The 21,664-nt window shown below is 47.6% G+C and overlaps 1 protein-coding gene across 5 annotated transcripts in view; it reads left to right on the plus strand.

The window, feature by feature from the left end:
• The first annotated feature begins 811 nt into the window (after positions 1–811).
• Positions 812–21,664, plus strand: part of LOC138268266 (uncharacterized) — a 237,814-nt gene continuing 216,961 nt past the window's right edge. For 2 of the 5 annotated variants that reach the window (XM_069217751.1, XM_069217749.1), the window contains exon 1: positions 812–971. The gene's annotated coding sequence lies outside the window, so the exon portion shown is untranslated. The remainder of the gene's footprint in view (positions 972–21,664) is intronic. The other 3 variants (XM_069217752.1, XM_069217753.1, XM_069217754.1) reach the window with 3 other exon arrangements.

A 21,664-nucleotide genomic window follows, 5' to 3' on the forward strand; every position in this document is an offset into this window, starting at 1 on the left:
GCCGGTGCTCGCAAAGTGCTTCAATGTCTTCCGGACGAGTTCACGCTACTTAAAACTGAAGAAAAAAACACAGCTCGTACCTGCTATACCCGCCCTACGTATCTCTCAATAAACAAAACCTTACAAGGAGGCCACTAATGTATGAACCAGCATGCATCGTTCATGCTACAGAAAGTGCTTTACACGGATAGTGATGACAGCCATTTTAGAGTAGAGCAAGCACGGAATTATGTCCGATGGCGTTAAATCGTGTTATGTCCTCAAAATCTGGTCGTCTGCTTTGATAGAACAATAGATTTTTTATTAGGCGCCGCCTGCCAATTATACAGAGCGAATACCCCGAAGATCAAACTCTTTGCTTCTACTATTGTTAAGCGACCTAGCGCCTTTGGGTAAGGTCTACGCTATAGGTAATTAAACCTGTCTACGGTAGTGTACCATTCCAAGATGGGCGCTCTACTCAACAAACTGAGCATGCAGTGGGTACTATCTCACCACGAAATGCTGATGCTAGAAAGCACGCTTTTAACGCTTGCATGCATGCTCGGGAAATGCCCTAATTATAACTTGCCTCTAAAATTCACTTTGCCGCACACTGTAGTGGTACCGGAACAAATGCCTTAAATACTGAAATATGCCTGACCTTTAAACGGATTCTGAATAAACATCGCCTTTTGGCTGATTTATGGTGTTTTGTAAGCACGATATTGCTTTTACTACGCTTGCGTGCGGGATGCAAGCATATGCAAAAAACACTTGAATACACAGTGGCAATGAGAACAGTGTCGTGTTTCTGCTCATGCGCTTGTGTAGAAGAGCGCCCGGGGAAAATATACCTTATGTGGTTAGTACGCATGCGTTCAGATTCTGTTGTTCACGGAGATGGTGCAGACTCCGAATTTAACGCATTTTAAGGTGTTCAGAAGGCCCTGAGAAGCTTCAGTCAAGGTACAAATTTCAGTGCGGAACAGGTCAGCCTTAGATTTACTTTTCTGCTTTTTCCTTATCTCATATCACCAGAAGGCATATATGTAACCAGGTGCAGAATTATGTTATTCTCCCCATAGATGTCAAAGTACGAGGGCACAGGGTGATGACACATTGCATATTATTATTAGCTTTAAATAGATGTTTTGTTACCCAGTTTTTTTTGTGTATAGGCGTTTTGAGCCTATAAATTGCCCCTACATACATCATACGTAAATATATATATAAGTAAGCACTAGTTACTTACTGTTAATCTTCATTACTTCGAGTTCTACTCTTCTCCTTCACAGACCTTACATATTGAGCGTTAGCTCCTCTTTCCACCAGACAGGCCACCAAGCTTAAAATAATAGTTACCCCGTCCTCCTAACGACCCTCAGCTCACATCTGTTTTTTAGGAAAGGGCTGGGGGCACTATCTCACATCCTGCAATACTATATAAGTGAAGACGAACCACAGGAAGTGAGGAAGTGGAAAGGTTGGGAAACCTGGACAGTGACGGGCAAGAGTAGAGCTCTTGAAGATTACCAGTAAGTAACTGACCATTACCTCCATGTCCTTCTGCGGATATCTACACAGTGAAGCAGCTTCACTCTAAAAATGCAGAAATTGAATAGGTAACCCGATCATTCTGTCAATGACGTGGACTCAGCAATCGCCGAGAAACCGGCCTCTAGTATGCTGTCCAAAACTTCAAAGCTGCATGGAGGATATCCGGAATGATTAGGATTTTCATGAGCAGCAAGGCTACTTAGCGCACAAACCTCTGTACTGGAAAGAATAGATGTGACTGTGCCTGTAATTTCACCTAGATGTAATTCACCCTGAACAGAGACTAATGCTTCAGGTGGACCACCAATGTCCTCCAAATTCTTGCTGATCTTCTTCTCAAAGAAGTCAGCAGGATTGTCACAGAGATCTTGCTGACAAACATCTAAGCAAGAAAAAAAGTGGCACAAGCATAGAATATGTGGAAGTGATGCCTGTCTGAAACCACAGTCCCTACATGAAACCTCCTGGATGCCGGTCAGACAACCACACTGTTTTAAGTGGAATTAAACCAAACTGCAAGCGCAAAAGTTGTAGCTTGATGTTAAGATTAAGTGAGAGTGATAGATACACCAGGAGAGTTATTGATTAGTATGAGGCAAACTTTAGATTGGCAGTCTGTTTTGAGCGGATAATTTCTAGGTTCTCTTGGGCTGATAATAGCATGGCTTGCTTCAACAATAGCTTAGAAAGACTTTTTGGGGGTAACACAGCCTGCGTAAGGTCTTTCGCAGTGAGAAGATCCGGGGCCGGCTGAAAGAGTGAATAGAGAGCTGATTCCGGAACTTGCACTGTATCCCACAAGAGCCCTTTTAAAGATCCTGGCTTGGCTTTGAAATGTTTGGTACACAAATAAAAAAAGCTGGTGTTGAGGACATACTCTTGACGGGGCAAGATGAACTCCAAGGACATCTTAGCCTATAATGTGCAGGCTAGTAGATTGAAGAGGCGCCTGCAGCATTGACATTGGGCCTGGTCAAGCCGGCTTGATATACGATTTATGTAGACTAATGCTCCATATGCAAGAGGGGCATCAGTTTACATTCAGTGATTTTACAGATTACTGACAAATCCAGGTCTGAGAGTTTCCTAAAAAGAAGTTGGAAGGCAAAAGTAAGAGCATAAGCTGAAGTCGCCAAAGCCTTGATGTGAGGAGTTGGGAGGCCACAGTCATTTATCCAGACCCCCAGATATTTGACACTGGGCACTCTTTCTACCTTCTGGCCATTTACAAACCATGCTCGTTTTTTGATGCTACTTTGACGATTAAGATTTTACTGTCATTGTGTTGATACTGAGCTTGTTAATCTTTCAATAATTGGCCTGGCATGTCAAAGCTCTTTGGAGCCTAATTGCAGTTTGGTCCAGTAGTATTGTGTCGTCAGGGTATTGTAATACATGAATCCTCTGCCCTAAAATTCTAAGCTGGAAACACTTTGCACTGCTATAATAGTCATTCAGGTCTACAAGATATCAATTGAAAAGTAAAGGGGGGGCAAAATAAAGCCTTGTTTAAGGCCACAGTTAGTTTAAATCTTTGCTGACAAGCACCACTTATTAGACTTTTGTACTTTGACCCATGTGCAATTAGACATGAAGTAACATCCCATGCTTTCGGTATGGTCCTCAGCAAGCCTCTATCAACTTTGGCAAAGGTTGTGGCAAAGTCAATGAATGCACCATAAAGTTGGCCAGTCCCCTTTTTTGTCTCATTCTTGATCAAAACCAACATAGGTAGCCGATTAATCTCAGTGCCCTGCCCCTTTTGAAATGCAGTCTGGCTAGCACGAATGGTTTTATCATCTTGTGTTCAGGTCTCCAACTCCTTGTGGAGAAATTTTGCATAGCATTACCCCTCCAAATAAAGGAGAACAATAAGTCTGAAGTTTTCTCGTTTACAAAACCCTTCTTGTGAATTGTTACCAGGAGGGACCCTTGCCATCTCTCTGGCCCCAAGTTGTTTACTGAACAGATGTTGAACAAATGGGTCATACAGGTGGACCATTCTTCAATTGTTGTCTTGAAAATGCATGCCAGCAGGACGTTATGGCCCGGGGCGCCTGCAGACTGGGTCTTTCCCCAGGTTTTCAGGACCATTTCTTCGATGATTAGATTTTGTGTACCACCTGAAAGGCTAGGCATGTCATCGAAGGGCAGTGGCTGAGAGTCCATGTGAGCAGAAGTTTCTCTTCTTTCCAGGGTCTGTTTGTTGGATCCATAATCGTTGCCCTGAAATACTTCTGTTAAGCCGTCTTTTAACCAATGTAAGATCACGACTATTGATTGATTGTACGTGGGAGCATTATGGGGGCACGAAAGGAAGGCTGAAGATCTACTAAAGATTTTAGCAAGAAATTAGTAAAGTTTGACCATGTTTCAATTGCGATTGAAGGCACTTGAATTAACCAGCAGATATGTTTTCAATAGCTTTATAATCTGAAGTTCTAACTTGTCATCCCACTTTATCGGCATGACTGGTTCCAGCTCAGATTGATCTCTGAACCGGATTTCCTTATGTAAAGGGGCGCTCTTCAAGCAGAGAGAGCATGATACAATGGCATGGTAACTTATTAAGTTATGATCAATTTTAAATTCCAAGGTCCGATGAAAGTCTTGAATCGTAACCTGCAGGTAATCTAGGGTTGCAAGTCTTTGACATAACAAATGCGTGTAGGCAGCGCCTTGATCACATCTGGAAAAAGGGGAGACTTTTAGTGAGGGAATGTGCCATATTTTGTCTTCAACATCCAACCACTCATGTTCGTTCATAGTCATCAACAAATTAGAATTGAAGATGCAACAACTAAATATATGAGTTTAAATAATCCTGTCTTAGTTGATTCAAGGTGCCAAATAAGTATTGTATTGTATTCCTTTTTGCTCCAAGCTAGGGTTTATGTATATAGTCGCAAGCACCAGTAAATTTGGATGGCTAAGCTTTACAACAGAGGATTCAGGTTTGAGTATGATGATTGCTCCTTTTAATTCAGCCAAGATGGAAATCCTGAAGCCCAGATGATTGTGCACACATATTGAAACACCCCAAGAGGGTCGTCCACCCTTGGTTGAGCTTAATGCAGGAGTATAATACTCAGTGTAATCCAACCAGGGAGTTGAGCTTTGTTGCCAAGTCTTTTGCAAACAGATTTTATTGAAATACATAAATGATCCGGATGTTCAAAGGAGGAAGTTAGGTTATTGTAGGCCCTGATTTTACATGAGCAAATATTTACCAGCAATGGTGCTTTACTAAGGGAATACTAGGGCAGGTGTGGGGTCACGCTTGTTAGTTTTCCCTCACTAGGCATCAATGTGGTCATTAAGCTACAAACTCTGCTCCCAGGCCCAAGAGCGTTATGCATGACTAGATTGTTTCCGAAGGAGATACTAAGTGGTTGACTGGAGGTGCCCTGCAGGACTGAGTTCTTAGAGTGGGCAGAATTTGAGGTATTATTGCTCATAGGCTGGCTACTAGGTACAAAAATTGGGGATGTTTAACTGCAACATGTTCAATAATCCATATACCCCAGAGGTACAGTTTATCCTTTTCAACATGTACTTGACAAGACTTATTATTATTGAAGAATCAAATTTTGGTTCTAACATTGCATTGCATTCGTCATTCTGCCCTTCCCTGAAGACAATTTAATCAATGTCCTTGGTAGTGATGTTGCTCAGACTTGGGATGGTGGTTGTAAGAAAAGGAGTGCTGTCCAAGTAGGGACCCTCACTTTAGTCAGGGTAGGGAAGTCACACATCTAAGATAACCCTTGCTTACCCCCTAGGTAGCCTGGCACGAGCAGTCAGACAGTGTGTAAAGTATTTGTGTACACACACACACACACACACAGTGAAATCAGTACAAAAGTACTCTACGCCAGTGTTGAAAAATAGCCAATATTTACCTGAGTAAAACAAGACCAAAACGACAAAAATCCAACATGCACAAGTAAAGATTTCACTTTTAAAGTTCAAATGAATCTTAATCCATAGGAATCAATGGTTGTATTTCGTTGGCACAAAGTACCAGGGATGCATCTGACCCAAAGACGATGCAGGCCACAGGGGAGGTGAGGCACCGAAAAAGCAAAGCGATACGTCGATCCTTGCTGCGCAGGGGAGGTGATGTGTAGAATCTTTCCTCGCAGGTGAGACGATGCGTTGGTTCCTTAAAGGCAGGGGAGGTGATGCATCAATTCTTTCCTCGCTGGAAAGGGGATGTGTTGATTTCTGGACATGCAGTCTTGGTTCCTTACTGCGGTGCGGGTTGATGAAGAGTTGACGATGCGTGGAAAATCCAGATGGCTGTGTTAGTGGAACCACTCTGAAACAGGCGCTGCATGGATTCTGCAGTTGTGAGGCCGGAACTGTGTCAGTTTTCTCCTTCATGTCATCAGTTTACACTACCAGAGGCCCAGGGAGTAGAGTTGCCACCACTTGGCAAGTCAGAGCTCTCATCAAAAGAACCCAGGCACTGGCAGTTGAAGTCTTTGATGTCCCTAAGACTTCTTAACAGGAGGCAAGCTCAGTTCAAGCCCTTGGAGAACCCTTGGACAGAAGGATGTAGAAAGCAAAGTCCAGCCCTTTTACTTCCAGGACAGAAGCAGCAGGCCAGCAAAACAAAGCAACATGCAGCGTAGCAGTCCCTTCTACAGCATCCAGCGCTTCTTCCTGACAGAATGCCCTCAGTCCAGAAATGTTCTAACTCTGTAGTGTCAGAGGTCCAGTACATATACCCATTTCTGCCTTTGAAGTAGGCAAACTTCAAAGAGAAATCTTTGTAGTGTGCAAGTGTAGGAGACTGGCCTGGTTTGTAGTGGGTACCTTGGGTACTTACACCTTATACCAGGTCCAGTTATCCCTTGTTAGTGAAGTAGTAGTGTTCTAGCAGCTTAGGCCTAGGTCTAGGGGCAACACAAACCATATACTAAGAGAGTGGAATACGAATCACGAATTCCCCCCTAGAGAAGTGTAGTGTGTGCAGAATCGCTGGGAGAGTAAGAATACAGTAAAGGTAAGTAAATTACCCCACCCCACAGCCCAGAAAAGCAGGAGTAAAGTACTGCAAGTTTCCTTAGGACACACTACACCTCGTGATTGGGATTTTGTAGCAACTAACCAAGTCTGCAAACAACAACTGCTGGATTCTTGGACCTGAAGACCTGCAAAGAAAGGGGACCAAGTCCAGAAGTCGAAAGAAGTTCCAGGAAGGACAGGAACCCCTGCCAACCCAGAAGAGGGTGCAAAAGAAGACTCTGGTTAGTGCATGATGCAAAAGAAGTCAGACGGCGTGAAGATCGTTGCAGATGTGATTTTGTGTTGGAAGTCGCCAACAAGCCCTGGCTATGACAAAAGTGTGTTTTGCATCAAAATGGCGCTGGATGGACCTAGGAGGGACATGAGGACCTCAACTCTGTGTGAGGAGGAAGAGGGGGCTCTCAGCACTTTAGAGAGCCCTCAGGATGCCAGCCAGCAGCCCCAGAAGTCTCAGGATCCGGGGACAAAGGAGGTGTAAAATGCGGTTGATGCAGCACAACAAAAGAAGGTCCCACGCTGCTGGTGAACAACTCAGCAAGTTGAGCATAGCAGGATGGAGTGCTGGGGACCTGGGCCAGGCTGTGTACGAAGGAATTTTGCAAAGAGTGCACAGAGGCCTCAGGAGGTGAAGAAGACGCAGTACACAGGGGTACTGTCGCTCTCGGGAAAGGCAAGGTCTTACCTCCTCCAAATTGCGTCAGCAGGACCTCAGGACAGTCTATGTCGATGATGTCCACTGTCTGTGTCCTTAGGAGCACGCTCGTCACTGTGAGAGGAGTCCAAGGGTACTGGTCGTTGGAAGGTGCCTGCTTGGAGCAGGGGAGTGACTCCGTCACTCCATGGGAGATTTCTTTGGCCCTTCTGGTGCTGGACCCCAGAGCATGCACACCGTGGAAACTGTTGCAGTTGCTGACTTGGAGCTGAGGTTTCTGAAAGAAAATTGTCTCTTGTAGACACTTTTTTGCAGTTACAGTGTTTGTTGGAGCAGGCTGCGGTTGATCCGAGGTCAGAGAAGTCTGAAGTTGTTGCAGAGGATTCCTGAAGGAGACTTGCAAGCAGAATCTGAAGAGAACCCACAGGAAAGACCCTAAATAGCCCTGAGAGGAGGATTGGCTACCTTATCAGGTATGGACCTATCAGGAGGGGCCTCTGACGTCACCTGCTGGCACTGGCCACGGAGAGCCCTCCAGAGTGCCACCACACCTTGCATAGCAAAATGGCTGAAGTCTGGGACACATTGGAGGAGCTCTGGGCACCACCCATAGGGTGATGATGGACAGGAGAGTGGTCACACCCCTTTACTTTGTCCAGTTGCACGCCAGAGCAGGGGACAAGGGGTCCCTGAACCAATGTAGACTGGTTTATGCAAGGACGGCACCATCTGTGCCCTTCAAAGCATTTCCAGAGGCTGGGGGGGTACCCCTTCCAGCTTGTAACACCTATTTCCAAAGGGAGAGGGTGTAACCCCCTGCTCTCAGAGGAAATGCTTTGTTCTGCCTTCCTGGACTGAGCTGCTCAGACCCCAGGAGGGCAGAACCCTGTTTGTGAGGTGGCAGCAGCTGTAGCTGCAGTGCAAGCCTCAGAGAGCTGGTTCAGCAGTACTGGGGGTCCATGGTGGAGCCCCCAAAATGCATGGACTTGGCTCCCCAATACAAGATTTGGAATGGGGGACAATTCCATGATCTTAGACATGTTAAATGGCCATGTTTGGAGTTACCATTGTGAAGCTACATATAGGTATTTACCTATATGTAGTGCATGCGTGTAATGGGGTCCCCACACTCACAAAGTCCAGGGAAATGGCCCTGAACTATATGGGGGCACCTTTGCTAGTTCAAGGGTGCCCTCATACTTAGTAACTTTGCATCTAACCTTCAGCAAGTGAAGGTTATACATATAGGTGACTTAAAAGTTAATTAAGTGAAGTGAAAAATGGCTGTCAAATAGTGTGTGCACTATTTCACGCAGGCTGCAGTGGCAGTCCTGTGAAAGGGTTTTTCTGAGCTCCTTATGGGTGGCAAAAGAAATGCTGCAGCCCAAAATGATCTCCTGGAACCCAAATGCCCTGGGTACCTAGGTACAATATACTAGGCACTTATAAGGGGGGTCCAGTGTGCCAATTGAAATTGGTAAATGAAGTCACTAGCCTACAGTGATAAATTTAAAAGCAGACAGAGCATAAGCACTGAGGTTCTGGTTAGCATAGCCTCAGTGACAGTTAAGCACTACTGACAACACACACATAGGCCACAAACTATGATCACTGGGGTTCTGACCAGCAAGATCCCATTGAGACAGGCAAAGTACACTGACATATAGGGTTTCCACTATGAGCACTGGGGTTCTGGCTGTCAGGACTCCAGAACACACTGACACACACTCACAAACAGGCCAAAAGGGGGGGGTAACCATGCTAGAAAGAGGCTACTTTCTCACACACTGCCCTGGCCCCAGACACACTCCAGGGGTTTGGAGACTGCATTGTATGAGGCCAGGCACAGCTCTATTCAGATGCAAGTGTCAGCTCCTCCCACCACTCTGTCTCAAGAAGACCCATCAGCCTGGTGATAAGCAGGGCATGTAGGAGGCTGGACTGGCTTGTAGTGAGTACCAAGGGGTACTTGCACCTTGCACCAGGCCCAGTTATCCCTTATTAGTGTATAGGGTGTCTAGCAGCTTAGGCTGATAGATAATGGTAGCTTAGCAGAGCAGCTTAGGCTGAACTAGGAGACGGGTGAAGCTACTACAGTACCACTTAGTGTCATATGCACAATATCATAAGAAAACACAATACACAGTTATACAAAAAATAAAGGTACTTTATTTTTATGACAATATGCCAAAGTATCTTAGAGTGTACCCTCAGTGAGAGGATAGGAAATATACACAAGATATATATACACAATAGCAAAAATATGCAGTATAGTCTTAGAAAACAGTGCAAACAATGTATAGTTACAATAGGATGCAATGGGGAAACATAGGGATAGGGGCAACACAAACCATATACTCCAAAAGTGGAATGCGAACCACGAATGGACCCCAAACCTATGTGACCTTGTAGAGGGTCGCTGGGACTATTAGAAAATAGTGAGAGTTAGAAAAATAACCCTCCCCAAGACCCTGAAAAGTGAGTGCAAAGTGCACTAAAGTTCCCCTAAGGATAAAGAAGTCGTGTTAGAGGAATAATGCAGGAAAGACACAAACCAACAATGCAACAACGCTGGATTTCCAATCTGGGGTACCTGTGGAACAAGGGGACCAAGTCCAAAAGTCACAAGCAAGTCGGAGATGGGCAGATGCCCAGGAAATGCCAGCTGTGGATGAAAAGAAGCTTCTACTGGACAGAAGAAGCTGAGGTTTCTGCAGGAACAAAAAGGGCTAGAGACTTCCCCTTTGGTGGACGGATCCCTCTCGCCGTGGAGAGTCGTGCAGAAGTGTTTTCCCACCGAAAGAACGCCAACAAGCCTTGCTAGCTGCAAATCGTGCGGTTAGCGTTTTTGGATGCTGTTGTGGCCCAGGAGGGACCAGGAGGTCGCAAATTGGACCAGGAGGTAGAGGGGACGTCGAGCAAGACAAGGAGCCCTCTTAGCAGCAGGTAGCATCCGGAGAAGTGCCAGAAACAGGCACTACGAGGATGCGTGAAACAGTGCTCACCCGAAGTTACACAAAGGAGTCCCACGTCGCCGGAGAACAACTTAGGAGGTCGTGCAATGCAGGTTAGAGTGCCGTGGACCCAGGCTGGACTGTGCACAAAGGATTTCCGCCGGAAGTGCACGGAGGCCGGAGTAGCTGCAAAAGTCGCGGTTCCCAGCAATGCAGTCTAGCGAGGTGAGGCAAGGACTTACCTCCACCGAACTTGGACTGAAGAGTCACTGGACTGTGGGGGCCACTTGGACAGAGTTGCTGGATTCGAGGGACCTCGCTCTTCGTGCTGAGAGGAGACCCAAGGGACCGGTAATGCAGCTTTTTGGTGCCTGCGGATGCAGGGGGAAGATTCCGTCGACCCACGGGAGATTTCTTCGGAGCTTCTAGTGCAGAGAGGAGGCAGACTACCCCCACAGCATGCACCACCAGGAAAACAGTCGAGAAGGCGGCAGGATCAGCGTTACAGAGTTGCAGTAGTCGTCTTTGCTACTTTGTTGCAGTGTTGCAGGCTTCCAGCGCGGTCAGCAGTCGATTCCTTGGCAGAAGGTGAAGAGAGAGATGCAGAGGAACTCGGATGAGCTCTTGCATTCGTTATCTAAAGTTTCCCCAGAGACAGAGACCCTAAATAGCCAGAAAAGAGGGTTTGGCTACCTAGGAGAGAGGATAGGCTAGCAACACCTGAAGGAGCCTATCACAAGGAGTCTCTGATGTCACCTGGTGGCACTGGCCACTCAGAGCAGTCCAGTGTGCCAGCAGCACCTCTGTTTCCAAGATGGCAGAGGTCTGGAGCACACTGGAGGAGCTCTGGACACCTCCCAGGGGAGGTGCAGGTCAGGGGAGTGGTCACTCCCCTTTTTCTTTGTCCAGTTTCGCGCCAGAGCAGGGCTAAGGGGTCCCCTGAACCGGTGTAGACTGGCTTATGCAGAATTGGGCACATCTGTGCCCACGAAAGCATTTCCAGAGGCTGGGGAGGCTACTCCTCCCCTGCTTTCACACCATTTTCCAAAGGGAGAGGGTGTAACACCCTCTCTCAGAGGAAGTTCTTTGTTCTGCCATCCTGGGCCAGGCCTGGCTGGACCCCAGGAGGGCAGATGCCTGTCTGAGGGGTTGGCAGCAGCAGCAGCTGCAGTGAAACCCCAGGAAGGGCAGTTTGGCAGTACCAGGGTCTGTGCTACAGACCACTGGGATCATGGGATTGTGCCAACTATGTCAGGATGGCATAGAGGGGGCAATTCCATGATCTTAGACATGTTACATGGCCATATTCGGAGTTACCATTGTGAAGCTACATATAGGTAGTGACCTATATGTAGTGCACGCGTGTAATGGTGTCCCCGCACTCACAAAGTTCAGGGAATTGGCCCTGAACAATGTGGGGGCACCTTGGCTAGTGCCAGGGTGCCCTCACACTAAGTAACTTTGCACCTAACCTTTACCAGGTAAAGGGTAGACATATAGTTGACTTATAAGTTACTTAAGTGCAGTGTAAAATGGCTGTGAAATAACGTGGACGTTATTTCACTGAGGCTGCAGTGGCAGGCCTGTGTAAAAATTGTCAGAGCTCCCTATGGGTGGCAAAAGAAATGCTGCAGCCCATAGGGATCTCCTGGAACCCCAATACCCTGGGTACCTCAGTACCATATACTAGGGAATTATAAGGGTGTTCCAGTAAGCCAATGTAAATTGGTAAAATTGGTCACTAGCCTGTTAGTGACAATTTGAGAGAAGTGAGAGAGCATAACCACTGAGGTTCTGGTTAGCAGAGCCTCAGTGAGACAGTTAGGCACCACACAGGGAACACATACATATAGGCCACAAACTTATGAGCACTGGGGTCCTGACTAGCAGGGTCCCAGTGACACATAACAAACATACTGAAAACATAGGGTTTTCACTATGAGCACTGGGCCCTGGCTAGCAGGATCCCAGTGAGACAGTGAAAACACCCTGACATACACTCACAAACAGGCCAAAAGTGGGGGTAACAAGGCTAGAAAGAGGCTACTTTCTCACACAACCCCCCCCCCCCAAACGAAGGACAATAAGGCTAACCTTGGCCAGTTGAGACTTTATTGTCTAAGTGGTGATAAGTAGAGAGTAGCTCTGCAATAGACTGGTTACTCCCTTTATCATCCACTATATGGTTACTTCCCTGTGGGGATGTAAACCACCCTGTTTGAAGTTTTTTAGCTAAGCAACAATGTGCAGATATATTTTCAGAGTTTTTATCAGTAAGTTTTAGTTTAGAGCAGTGGGAATTATCCACTGAACCTATTTGTAATTATGGAAATGCCAGACAGGGATGCTGTCTCAGTAAAGCCATAGCTGGGCAAAAACTTTGTCCATATGGCTGGAAGAGAGAACAGGGATGCTGTTTCTCTTGAGTTGGAGCAGGGCAGGGATGCTGTCCTATGAGCTCCACACTAGGGCAGGGATGCTGTCCTAAGTGTTGTGAGGCAGTGCAGAGTTTCTGCACTAAAGTTTCTCTGGGAGGGTTGGAGGGATGCTCCATGTTAACTAAAATGGTGATCTTTTTCTCACCAATGTTAGTTATCCCACAGAGAGGTACTTCTACCTCAGGGAGTCCAGCTTTGCCAGCTGATGATTCCCTTGGAACAGGTGCCACCCCAGGAGAGGTTTCTCCCACCACAGGAATGGTATCCTGAATGGTAGGGTGGTTAGGGGATACTGTGATACCCTTGTTACCTGTTGATGGAGAGGGATCCTGAGTTTTCAGGCCTTCTCTCCTTTGCTTTTTCATTTCAGTAGAAATGAGAGGGAACAATTCCTCAGGGATGCCCAGCATGGCTGCATGGGCATAAAACTCTACATCAGCCCAACCTGAGGCCTCTAGGTCATTACCTAAGAGACAGTCTACAGGTAAGCTAGGTGATACCACCACCTGCTTAGGGCCAGTAACTCCACCCCAACTAAACTGAATTATAGCTAAGGGAAGAAACTTAGTGGAGTTATGGACATCAATAATCTTATACTGTTGTCCAATGATGTGTTGATCAGGGTGCACTAGATTTTCAGTCACCAAAGTGATACTGGCACCTGTGTCCCTGTAGGCCAAGGCCTCAACACCATTTATTGAAACTGTCTGCCTGTACTTATCCATTGTAAGGGGACAAGCAGCCAGTGTGGCAAGGCCAATGCCACTAGGTGTGACAGAAACTGTCTTGGGACTGACTACCCCAGTTTCTATGATGGACCCATAAGTGAACCCAACTACACCCTTTGCTTGACTGTTGCCAGCAGTCCCACCACTAGTACCACTACTGCTAGGGGCACTAGAGCTTGATGTATTAGTGGTGGTAGGCTCAGGGGGTTTACCTGGACAGGACTTATCCCCTGGCCTATGGCCTCTGTTTTTACACACAAAGCACCAAGGCTTTTTTAAATTGTGTAGGTTGAGAAGAAGAGGAAGAATTTGTTTTATCCCCACCCCCTGAAGAGTGTTTAAGATTTGAAGTGGGATCTTTGGTTTTACCCTTATCCCCATGCTTATCTTGAGATTTTTCACCATCTTTCTTCTTGTTGTTCTCTTTGTCACCCCCTGTATAAACTTTTCTGTTCACCCTTGTTCTGACCCATTTGTCTGCCTTCTTTCCCAATTCTTGGGGAGAGGTCAGATCAGAGTCTACCAGGTACTGGTGCAACAAATCAGACACACAATTATTAAGAATATGGTCTCTCAGGATCAAGTTATACAGCCTGTCATAATCAGTAACTTTACTGCCATGTAACCACCCCTCCAAGGCCTTCACTGAATGGTCAATGAAATCAACCCAGTCTTGTGAAGACTCCTTTTTGGTCTCTGAACTTTATCCTGTATTGTTCAGTGGTTAAGCCATAACCATCCAGGAGTGCATTCTTAAGTACTGTAAAATTATTGGCATCACTTTCTTTCACAGTAAGGAGCCTATCCCTACCTTTTCCACTAAATGATAGCCATAGGATAGCAGCCCACTGCCTTCGAGGGACATCCTGTACAACACAGGCCCTCTCAAGTGCAGCAAACCACTTGTTAATGTCATCCCCCTCCTTATAAGGGGGAACTATCTTGTGCAGATTCCTGGAAACATGCTCTTTTGCAGGATGACTATGGGGAATACTGCTGCTGCCACCATGGGTTTCTAAACCCAACTTCTGTCTTTCCTTCTCTAATTTTAAAGACTGTCTATCCAAATACAGCTGTTGCTTTTTAAGCTTCAGTCTGGTTTGTTCCACCCTCAACTTATTGAGTTCCCTTTCTAACAATCTGTCATCAGGGTTGGTGGGAGGGACATTTCTAGATACAGAGGTATGATGGGAATGAACAGAAGGAGACCTGTCCCTTACAGAGGGCACCCTAACAGCTTGGCTAACAGAAACATCAGTACCACTGTGGTGTGAGTAAATGCTTTTGCTATGATGTGAGACAACACTATTTGTATGGTGTGGCTCTTCATCATTACCAACTATGCTAGACTGTCTTGTAATGGGAAGGCTAAGAAGTTTCTTTCCTGAACCTTTACCTGGGGGAGTCCCTGGATCAGATTGAGAACCATTAGCTACTTTTTCAACAGATGGGGCACTTTTAGCCTTATCTTGTTCTCTAAGCATGTTAAGTAACAGTTCCAAGGAAGGATTCTTTCCTACACTCAAACCTCTCTCTATGCAGAGACTCCTTGCTCCTTTCCAGCTAAGGTGATCATATGCAATCTTAGACAGGTCAACATTTTGGCCTGTGCCAGACATTTTTAGAGAGAGTTAAAGTGATTGAAAAAGAGAAAAAAGTTTGTCAGAGCTTTTAGAAAGACAGAGAAAAAAAACTTTTAAAACTTTTTAGAACTTTTTAGAAAGTTTAGAAGTACTTTTCAGCACTTAGAAAAGAGTGAAAAGAGGAAATGCAAAACTTTTTGGCTATGTGTATATACACTGAACTTGTTTTGTATATTTTTCTCTTGTGAAAAGTACAATGACAAGAGTGGTAAGTAGTCTCAAAGCACTTATCCCACCACTGCACAACCAATGTAGGAGGCTGGACTGGCTTGTAGTGAGTACCAAGGGGTACTTGCACCTTGCACCAGGCCCAGTTATCCCTTATTAGTGTATAGGGTGTCTAGCAGCTTAGGCTGATAGATAATGGTAGCTTAGCAGAGCAGCTTAGGCTGAACTAGGAGACGGGTGAAGCTACTACAGTACCACTTAGTGTCATATGCACAATATCACAAGAAAACACAATACACAGTTATACTAAAAATAAAGGTACTTTATTTTTATGACAATATGCCAAAGTATCTTAGAGTGTACCCTCAGTGAGAGGATAGGAAATATACACAAGATATATATACACAATAGCAAAAATATGCAGTATAGTCTTAGAAAACAGTGCAAACAATGTATAGTTACAATAGGATGCAATGGGGAAACATAGGGATAGGGGCAATACAAACCATATACTCCAAAAGTGGAATGCGAACCACGAATGGACCCCAAACCTATGTGACCTTGTAGAGGGTCGCTGGGACTATTAGAAAATAGTGAGAGTTAGAAAAATAACCCTCCCCAAGACCCTGAAAAGTGAGTGCAAAGTGCACTAAAGTTCCCCTAAGGATAAAGAAGTCGTGTTAGAGGAATAATGCAGGAAAGACACAAACCAACAATGCAACAACGCTGGTTTTCCATCTGGGGTACCTGTGGAACAAGGGGACCAAGTCCAAAAGTCACAAGCAAGCCGGAGATGGGCAGATGCCCAGGAAATGCCAGCTGTGGATGCAAAGAAGCTTCTACTAGACCGAAGAAGCTGAGGTTTCTGCAGGAAGGAAAAGGGCTAGAGACTTCCCCTTTGGTGGACGGATCCCTCTCGCCGTGGAGAGTCGTGCAGAAGTGTTTTCCCGCCGAAAGAACGCCAACAAGCCTTGCTAGCTGCAAATCGTGCGGTTAGCGTTTTTGGATGCTGCTGTGGCCCAGGAGGGACCAGGAGGTCGCAAATTGGACCAGGAGGTAGAGGGGACGTCGAGCAAGACAAGGAGCCCTCTTTTTTTTTTTTGATAAAGAAATTTTATTAAATTTTGCATAGAACAATTATGAATACAGCACAACATGATGCCAACGGGCATCAAAACAATACAATAATGGTCAAGTCCTCGGTCCCTGCTGCTTTCATCACTAATGTTACTCACCATCCCCTCTTAAAGGCCCGCTACATCCTCCCATTTCCCCCATATCTTCTTGTGTTTGTGTAAGCAACCTCTGGCCTCGTACACAAGTCTCTCTCGCTGCGCACACCAATCCACTCCCCGTCTCCACTTAGTCAGTGCCGGAGCCACCCTGGCCTTCCAGTCTGCCACTATGTCCCTTCTGGCCACCAGACATGCCACCCCTAAGAAGGACCGATCTGCTCTTCGTAGCTCTGTATCTCCCATTACCCTGAGAAGGAGGGGCAATGGCGACCTCTTTACCTCCTTCTGTAGGGCCTCAGATATCTCTTGCACCACCCTTTCCCAATAGGCCATTATAATCGGGCATGTCCATACCATGTGGTAGAAATCCGCTGTATGATACCTGCAGCGGGGGCATTCCGCTGTGGGGCGGAGGCCTGCTTTATGTAACATGGCGGGTGTGAGGTATGCGGTGGGAAGGAAATAGGATTGTATTAAACGGAAGCGTGTGGCCATTGTTAGGGAGCGTGGGGCCATTAGTGCTTCTGTCCAGTCCGCTTCTTCCATGGGTCCCACCCAACTCTCCCACCTTTGGCGAAGCTCTCTCAGGGGTCCCCCAGTGGCGGTGATTAAGGAGCGGTAAATCTGAGAAACCCCTCCCCTTCCCAGGACTCCCATCAGTGCCTTGGCTTCCATGGGGCTGTGCTCAGGTATGGTGTCTCCTGTCTGCAGGTGAACTAGTAGGGCATGACGTAGTTGGAGATATCGATGGAATTGTGTTTTGTTTAAGGAATATTGTTTCTGGAGGTCTTGAAAAGATCGTATATGTGTCCCTCTCCAAATATCTCCCAGCGTGGAGATCCCTATGGTGTCCCATTTCTGGAAGCCCTCCAGACCTGCTACATGTATCAGCTGCTTCCCCTGCCATAGCGGGGTTTGTTGGGTTAGGCGCCCCTACCACCCCGTCACTTTCTGGGCTGTACGCCATCCCAGAAGGACCATTTTGGTCACATCTGGAGTATCCCGGGGTATCGGGCTCCCGTAGAGTATGTCAAGGATCTGTGGGTAGCCCATTGTCTGCAATTCTAGTTGGTATGCGGGGTCTGTCCATCCACCTCCCATCCAGTCATTAATTACAAGTATATGCATCGCTAGATAATAGTATTGAATATTCGACATGCCCAGTCCACCCTCATAAACATCCCTCTGACAGGTTTTTAGCGACAGTCTTTTACGTGAGCCACTCCATATGAATTGGCGTGCTAAAGAATCCATCTCCCTGAACCATCTCACGGGGAAGGGGTGTGGAAAATTCTGCAGGAGGTATAAGATCCTGGGGAGAATCATCATCTTGTACAGCGCTATTCTACCAAGTAGATTCAGGGGGAGGGCCCTCCAGCGCAGAAGGTCGGTTTTGATTTTCTTTGATAGCGGCGGGACATTGAGTTCCCACGCTAGCTCGGGGAGAAGTGAGATATGTATCCCAAGATATTTAAAGCTGTTTCTCCGTATCGGGATATTCCGTTGCCAATCTATACAGTCGTGTGAGCGATGAAGGGGGATCAGTAAAGATTTGGCTGGGTTCAGGGTCAGCCCTGAGGCTTCCGCGAAAAGTCTAAGGATCTCTAGGACGCGTGGGCCGCTTTTGGATGGATTAGAGATATACAGGAGCACATCATCTGCGTACAAAGCCACTCTGTCTTCCGAACCAGAGGGCCAATGCCAGCCCTCGATCAGTGGGTCGCCTCTCATTAATATCGTCAGTGGCTCTATCACTAGTGCGAAGAGCAGGGGAGATAACGGGCATCCCTGTCGAGTCCCACGACCAATGGGGATTGGGTCGGAGACTACTCCGTTCACCCTGATTCGAGCCGTCGGGTTAGAGTATAGGAGTTTCACCAGTCCCCGGAATTTAGGTCCGAGCCCGTTTTTACATAGGACCTGATTGAGGAAGGACCAATCTACCGTATCAAAGGCTTTTTCGAAGTCGAGTAAAAGCAGTGCCAACTGCGTATGCGATAGCACTTTGCGGTGCGCCAAAGCAAGATGTAATCGTCTGATGCAGTGTCTTGTGCCACGAGTGGGCATAAAACCACACTGGTCAGGGTGCACCAGCGTGGGCATTACCTCCCTCAGTCTGGAAGCAAGGATCGAAGAGAGCACCTTGACTTCCACATTTAGGAGCGAGATAGGCCGGTACGCTGAACATTGTCGTGATGGGGGTTGAGTTTTGGGGATCACCACAATAGTGGCTTGATCAATCTCTGTTGGGAAGCGGCCTTGATTCTCCGCTTCTTCGTACATGTTGAGCAGGTGGGGACCCAGAATATCGCTACATTTACTATAAAATTCCGCTGGAAAGCCGTCGGGGCCTGGTGTTTTGCCTGATGCCAGTCCCGATATTGCGCTGCAGACTTCCACAAGACCGATGGCCTCGTCCAGTCTGTCTCTCGCCTCTGGAGTTACCACGGGAAGGGTAATCTCATTTAGTAGGGGGGACTCTCTCTCAACAGCACGGCGTGGATGCCTGGCGTATAGACGGGCGTAGTAGGAGGCGAAGCTATGTGCGATTTCCACTGCTGTTTTGACAAGGGTGTCTGAGTCATCTAAGATCTCCGGTATAATACTGTTAGCCATGGGGCGGGTGGCCAGCCAATGCAGTAGTTTCCCGTTTTTATCCCCCCATCCATAAATTCGGCTTGCTGAGGCTCTCCACATGTGCTTGGCCGAATCTAGCATTATATGTTTAATATCTTCTCTTACCCTGGTCAGTTTCCTCATGGTCGTGGCCGATGCCAAGTTTATATGTTGGCATTCGAGTCCCCGGGCCTTGTTCTCTAGCTCGGTGATTTGGGAATTATGATCTCGTTCACGGGACCGAAGAATGCTTCTGGCATGTCCTCTAATAGTGGCCTTGCAAGCAGCCCATAGCATTCCTGGGGATCGAACCGAGCCTTCATTTAATTCGAAATATTGGTCGAGGTGCAACCTGATCTCCTGGGTGTACTCTGTATCTTGTATGTGCCACGCGTTCAAGCGCCACATAGGCCGTCCGGCAGGGTCTGCTCTACCCAGCCGGATCCGTATTGGCACATGATCGGAGACCCCCGTGGAAGAATCTCAGCTCCTGCTACTTTTAAGAAATCTAGGGCGGGCATGAATACCAGGTCTATTCTGGATTGCGTCTGGTGGGCTGCCGAGGTATGTGTGTATTGGCGCTCCCTAGGATGCCAGGTGCGCCACACCTCACACAAGCCAAGGCTCTCCGCCCAACTACTTAGGGCTGAGGCCCGCTTGGATCTATGTATGGTAGCTTCCCCAGAAATGTCCAGCCTTGGGTCAAGGACCGCGTTAAAGTCGCCTCCCAGCAGGGTAGTTCCTTGGGGTAATCCTGAGGTTACTCGGTGGAGCGAAAGTAGGAAGGAGTCGTGATTTGCCGGGGGCGCATAGGCGCACACCAAGTTTAGCGGTTGTCCGTGAAGAGTTCCCGTGACCACCATGAATCTACCTTGTGAGTCAGATTGCGTGGAAGTGATTACCATGGGCAGAGATCGGTGGAGCAGAATGGCCACTCCTCTAGAGCCTCTGGAAAACCCTGCATGATATACCCTATTGTATCCTCCTCTCGCAAGCATAGGGCATCTGGACCCAAGAAGATGGGTCTCTTGTAGTAGAACTACTGAGGGAGAATACCTGCGGAGGGTGTTAAATACTGCCGATCGTTTGATCTTGTCTAACAGGCCGTTTACATTCCAGGAGAGGACCTGGGTTACTGAGGACCAAGCGTGAGGTGTAACACTGTTGGGCATGTTTGGATGTGCGGGAGCAAGCCCAGGGATGACCGTTTCGGACATGACCGTAAAATTTTAAATCTACAAACCAGGCTAACCAACTTGTCGCCTCTTAAACCTAACTTGAACTTCCCCTCCCCCCTAAACTCCCCCCCTCCCCATACTCCCCCCCCGGAAGCATCTGTCGCCCATGTACCCAACCAAAACCAGACAGCCAGTAAAACTGTCATTGGGGTGGAGTGGTGGACCCCTCCTTTCTTTCGGATCAATTGCAATTAGTAGTCCCAAAACAAGCGTTCAACACCATACTCTAGGAAGCCTCCGGAGTCATCAATGTTAATCTCGCTAGGGGTCGCCTGAGAGGATCAGGCGAAGCCCGAATCCCCTTACGTCTCGCGCAGGGGTCCTACATCTCCTGTCAGCCGAGTACCGGAGACTGACTCAATCGCCCATCCTCGGCGGGTTGGGACGGTGTTCGGGCCACCGGAAGAGTCTCAATGTTAGATTTAGTCTGAGGACCAGAGTCCCGGGCTGCTTCGTTCTCTGCCGGAGCGATCGTGTCTTTCTGTCTGCCTCTCCGGGATCTGGTGCGCCGCCTGCTCCTCCGGGGCCCCTCTGATGGTGAGGGCCCGACATGTGGGGTTCTTCCAGTGGTCCCGGGGGGACCCTTTCGGGCTCCAATGCCCTCCTCCGTCAGCCAGTCCCAAGCCTCCTCCGGGGAATCAAAAAAGTAAGCTTTCCCAGTCATGAGGACTTTGAGGCGAGCGGGGAAAAGGAGCATGTACGAGAGCTGCATTGCCCTTAGTTTTTGCTTAACATGTTCGTACGACCTACGGCGGGTCTGGACTTCTCTGGTGTAGTCCGGGAAAATTAGGATTTTGTGGTTTTCCCACTGCGTACCATCTTGCCGCCTTGCTTCCCTGAGGATATTGTCTCTGTCCTTAAAGTTAAGGAATCGTGCGATCATCGGGCGCTTCGGACCGCCCGGAGGTGGGCGAGGCGCGAGCGCCCTGTGGGCTCTTTCAATTGCAAACAAGGGCGAGAGGGATTGGTCAGGCATCCAAGATTTGATCCACGTCTCCAGGAATTCGGCGGCCTTGTCATCCTCTATGCCCTCCGGGAAACCTATGAAGCGTAGGTTGTTGCGCCTGGCCCGGTTTTCCGCATCTTCTGCACGACGGTGAAGCTCGCCGGTTCGGGACTGCAGCTGGGCTACTTTGGCTTTGAGGTCAGACAAATCAGTTTCGGTTTGGGAGACTCGGGTTTCCACTTCCGTAATTCGGGTTACAGCATTTCTAAGGTCCTGTCTGATGAGGCCCATGTCCACTCGCACCTCACCAATTTTTGTTTCCACGGCTATCTGCGATGATTGAATAGCTTGGAGAATGGCACTCACCCCGTCCGGGGTTGAACCCCACCAGCCACTTCTCCCCCTCCTCGTTGGCCCGTCGCAGTCGTGAACTGGTCGATTTTTTGTTGGGAGGGCGGAGGTTGTTTGTTCGT

The sequence above is a fragment of the Pleurodeles waltl genome, chromosome 12 (genome assembly GCF_031143425.1).
Source record: "Pleurodeles waltl isolate 20211129_DDA chromosome 12, aPleWal1.hap1.20221129, whole genome shotgun sequence".
Lineage (NCBI taxonomy): Eukaryota > Metazoa > Chordata > Amphibia > Caudata > Salamandridae > Pleurodeles > Pleurodeles waltl.